The sequence below is a fragment of the Vanessa atalanta genome, unplaced genomic scaffold, assembly GCF_905147765.1.
Source record: "Vanessa atalanta unplaced genomic scaffold, ilVanAtal1.2, whole genome shotgun sequence".
In the NCBI taxonomy this organism is placed as follows: domain Eukaryota; kingdom Metazoa; phylum Arthropoda; class Insecta; order Lepidoptera; family Nymphalidae; genus Vanessa; species Vanessa atalanta.
Genome location: NW_025919972.1, coordinates 1 through 5,000, shown reverse-complemented (window position 1 = coordinate 5,000; position 5,000 = coordinate 1). Strand labels below are relative to the sequence as shown.

At 41.1% G+C, this 5,000-nt stretch overlaps 2 non-coding genes across 2 annotated transcripts; both read left to right on the top strand.

The window, feature by feature from the left end:
* The first annotated feature begins 2,146 nt into the window (after nt 1–2,146).
* LOC125076509 lies at nt 2,147–4,049 on the top strand. Its single transcript, XR_007120466.1, has one exon. It is a non-coding gene; the product is annotated as a small subunit ribosomal RNA (ribosomal RNA).
* Nucleotides 4,050–4,508: 459 nt separating this feature from the next.
* LOC125076507 lies at nt 4,509–4,665 on the top strand. Its single transcript, XR_007120464.1, has one exon. It is a non-coding gene; the product is annotated as a 5.8S ribosomal RNA (ribosomal RNA).
* Nucleotides 4,666–5,000: the final 335 nt, after the last annotated feature.

Sequence of the window (5,000 nt, the reverse complement as noted above, 5' to 3'; positions counted from 1 at the left end):
TATTATATTTTTATGATTTTTCGATAAATATATATAACTCGAACTCGTAGAGTTCGAGGAGGAGGACGCGGATGAGATGATCTTCTCGATAGACTTCACTTCTTCAATACACGAACGTTCCACGTTTTCGTCGAACACTCTGAAATCGTTAGAGTCCCGTTCGTTGCGATTAGTTCGTGTATCGATGGTGTCTGTGCGTGCTGTGTCTCTCGCGTGTTCGTAATTCGCGTCATTTTCATTATTATATTATTACGTAAGTCTTCTTATACGTTTAATATCAATAATTAACATATATAATTTTCGATACATTAACATTAACATTAACATTAACATTAACATTATATGAGCTCTATCTCGACTCTCCTTTCGATACACGAACGTTCGACGTTTTCATCGAGCACTTCGTTCGAGAAAACGTTCGTAGAGTAGGAGTAGAGCTCGTTGCGTTCGTTAGATTATTTTTTAATTTTTTTATAGAGATTCAATACATTTATGTCAGGATATTTTTTTAAAGATAATTTCTATTTATTTATTACTTCATTATACATATTTTAAGGTATCAAGACTGATATGAAACTTAAAAATTATATTATTAACATTATTTACGCATTCGTAAATCGCGTCATGTTCTTTATTATTATTATTATTATTATATTTATTCGTCATCGTCATAATTATTATTTTAATTATAAAATATAATAATTTTAATTATAAATTTTTTTTTTTCGATAAACGAATACCGGTGAAATTTAAATAAACGAAGATACAACTTTCTTTGTTGTTGTTGTTGTTGTTTTTTTTTTTTTTCTTTTTTTTTTTATTGTTGTTGTTGTTGTTGTTGTTGTTGTTGTTGTCGTTGTTGTTGCATTGACGTTGCATAATATCATATAATCATATACTATCTATAAAAATATAGAACAAAATAATCGAAGTTTTGGAGATTTTGGAGGGTTTGGGGTGTCAGTTGGGGGGGAGGGGGTTGGGGAGGGGGGGGGGGGGGTGCGTGTTCTGGGGTTCGTCGTCTTATGATATCAGATCGAATATGAGAAACATAATAAAATAATAATAATAATAAAAAAAAAAATACATTCCGTTCGAACGAGCCGAATGTCATACTCATCGTCAGGCATATATATGGAGTAGTGACGGTTCGAACGTCGAACATTCAAAAATTGATGTTAGACGCGAAGTGACCGGATCAGTACTCTTGTATAACGAAAAAAATGTTATTATCGTTTTCATTTGTCGTCTTTGTTGCGTGTCTTCTGGCGTGTCTCTCGATTCGTCGTATCGCGTTATATTATACTTTACGTAGTGTAACAACCAAGTATGTACGTACGATTCGTCTCGACCGCTGGGGATATTCACTGACACACGTGAAAATGATAAAAAGATTCTTTTTCGTTCTGTAAAACTGTGCCGACCGACGGACGCACGTAGATCTCTCTGCCTCATGCGCTCTTCCTCTTATCGTCGTCGTCGTCGCTCTCGCTACAATCTATCCTCATGGAATAAATGTTGATTCATTGTAGTCGATCTGCGACGTCGCGACGATATGAGAAAACGTTAGAGACGGAGTTCTTAAAAGATTCAGTGTATTCGTATAGTGTGTATAATTTTTATATTATATATGAACGGTCGTTTCTAAAATTCTTTTTGTTAATTTTTACATTTATCATGTACAAAAAATACACAACCCGAGTATCGGTACGATCACTCAAACACCGGGCGTCGATCCCAATGTTTTACGATAATAATCGTTGAACAATACATACGTACACGTCGTGTGCGAAGTGTTATTTTGAAAAAAAAACTCGATCTCGTTTAGAACGTTCGAATTCGTGACCGTTATGTGTCATTATGTGAAGACGCCTCCGCCGCCGCCGCCGCCGCCGCCGCTGTCGTCGCGTTATATATTATAGCGCACGCACGCGCGCGCGCGTGCTTAAAGCGCGTTTGTGTCTCATATAAATTTTTATAAGAGTCAACCGTTAAAATCTATCGCGTCTAACGCGATCGACGATACGGTGAGACGCTCGTTTCATACTGTGCGTATATTGTACATGCATGCATAAGTTTGTGTGTATTTTATATGCGAATATGAAACGAGAAGAGTAATTGACGACTTCAACAAGTCTCGGTTAGCTCCCTGGTTGATCCTGCCAGTAGTTATATGCTTGTCTCAAAGATTAAGCCATGCATGTCTCAGTGCAAGCCGTATTAAGGCGATACCGCGAATGGCTCAATATATCAGTTTTGGTTCCTTAGATCTTACTCAGTTACTTGGATAACTGTGGTAATTCTAGAGCTAATACATGCAATCAGAACTCTGACCAGTGATGGGATGAGTGCTTTTATTAGATCAAAACCAATCGACGGAGGGCGTCTCGTCCGAAGTCGTTAATTTTGATGAATCTGGATAACTTTTGCCGATCGCATGGTCCAGTACCGGCGACGCATCTTTCAAATGTCTGCCTTATCAACTTTCGATGGTAGTTTCTGCGACTACCATGGTTGTCACGGGTAACGGGGAATCAGGGTTCGATTCCGGAGAGGGAGCCTGAGAAACGGCTACCACATCCAAGGAAGGCAGCAGGCGCGCAAATTACCCACTCCCGGCACGGGGAGGTAGTGACGAAAAATAACGATACGGGACTCTTTCGAGGCCTCGTAATCGGAATGAGTACACTTTAAATATTTTAACGAGGAACAATTGGAGGGCAAGTCTGGTGCCAGCAGCCGCGGTAATTCCAGCTCCAATAGCGTATACTAAAATTGTTGCGGTTAAAAAGCTCGTAGTTGCATTTGTGCGCCGCGCTGTCGGTGCACCGCATCCGCGGTGATACTGACACGTCTGCGGAGCATATCGTCGGTGAGCCGGCGGTAAAACGCCGGTTCAATATCAAAATCCTATCGCGGTGCTCTTCAGTGAGTGTCGAGATGGGCCGACAATTTTACTTTGAACAAATTAGAGTGCTCAAAGCGGGCTCAAAATGCCGCTTGAATATTTCGTGCATGGAATAATAGAATATGATCTCGGTTCTATTTTGTTGGTTTTCAGAACTCCGAGGTAATGATTAATAGGGATAACTGGGGGCATTCGTATTGCGACGTTAGAGGTGAAATTCTTGGATCGTCGCAAGACGAACATCAGCGAAAGCATTTGCCAAAGGTGTTTTCATCAATCAAGAACGAAAGTTAGAGGTTCGAAGGCGATTAGATACCGCCCTAGTTCTAACCGTAAATATGTCATCTAGCGATCCGCCGACGTTACTACAATGGCTCGGCGGGCAGCTTCCGGGAAACCAAAGATTTTGGACTCCGGGGGGAGTATGGTTGCAAAGCTGAAACTTAAAGGAATTGACGGAAGGGCACCACCAGGAGTGGAGCCTGCGGCTTAATTTGACTCAACACGGGAAATCTCACCAGGCCCGGACACCGGAAGGATTGACAGATTAATAGCTCTTTCTTGATTCGGTGGGTGGTGGTGCATGGCCGTTCTTAGTTGGTGGAGCGATTTGTCTGGTTAATTCCGGTAACGAACGAGACTCTAGCCTGCTAAATAGGCGTCGTCATTTAGGTGTGCTCGATTTCGGTCGAGCAACTCACTGGCGGCGTATTAAAATTCTTCTTAGAGGGACCGGCGGCTTCGAGCCGCACGAGATTGAGCAATAACAGGTCTGTGATGCCCTTAGATGTCCTGGGCCGCACGCGCGCTACACTGAAGGAATCAGCATGTTCTCCCTGGCCTAGAGGCCCGGGCAACCCGTTGAAACTCCTTCGTGCTGGGGATTGGGGTTTGCAATTATCCCCCATAAACGAGGAATTCCTAGTAAGCGCGAGTCATAAGCTCGCGTTGATTACGTCCCTGCCCTTTGTACACACCGCCCGTCGCTACTACCGATTGAATGATTTAGTGAGGTCTTCGGACCGACACGCGGTGGCTTCACGGCCGTCGGCGTTGCTGGGAAGTTGACCAAACTTGATCATTTAGAGGAAGTAAAAGTCGTAACAAGGTTTCCGTAGGGGAACCTGCGGAAGGATCATTAACGTAAATTATCAATCTCGAAAGAGTGCGATAATGAACGATAATAAAATTCTAAAACACAAATATCGACGTTCGGAATGTGTCGTTTCGATGCGAGGACGCGATTCTCACTCTCTCTCTCTCACACAGCAGTGTGTCCGAGTCAGAGTCCAGAGTCGTGTAACGCGTCCTATTCTGATATTTTTCGATGTCGATTTCGAGGAAAGTACGATGTGTTAACGCACATCGTCATCTTCAAATAAAATGTATATTTCTTTTTTTTTTTTTTTGTACTTTTTTTTTTTTTTAACTTTTTTTTTTTTTTTTTTTTAATTTTTTGAATTTTTCTCTGTATACTAAAAATAAGAGAAAAAAACAAAAAAAAAAATAAAAATAAAAAAAAAATAAACTCATATCACTGGCGTATAGAATCGTTCGAGTGATCGTAGAAATTATAAAAATAAAACAAATTAAAAACCATTACCCTGGACGGTGGATCACTTGGCTCGCGGGTCGATGAAGAACGCAGTTAACTGCGCGTCATAGTGTGAACTGCAGGACACATTTGAACATCGACATTTCGAACGCACATTGCGGTCCGTGGAGAAACATCCAGGACCACTCCTGTCTGAGGGCCGGCTGTATAAAAATATAAACCACACTGTTCAATGTTTAATGTCGTAATGTCTATTATTTCGTAACCGACTCAATAGACTGACTGACGTTTCTCGAACATATGACGGTATCCGCGTTCGATGTGTTATATTACGTGTTTAAATATACTTAATATAAATCTCGTTCTCGGTCCGTTCAAATATAACAAATACGATGTGTATGTATGTTTACGTTTACATGCGTGTGTGTGTATATATTATTTATATTTTTATATACGCGTTCGTGTGTACGTTTACGTCACGGAGTTTCGTTATGCGACGTCAGAGAGACTGAGAGCGTCGCTCGTCGCCAGACGAGG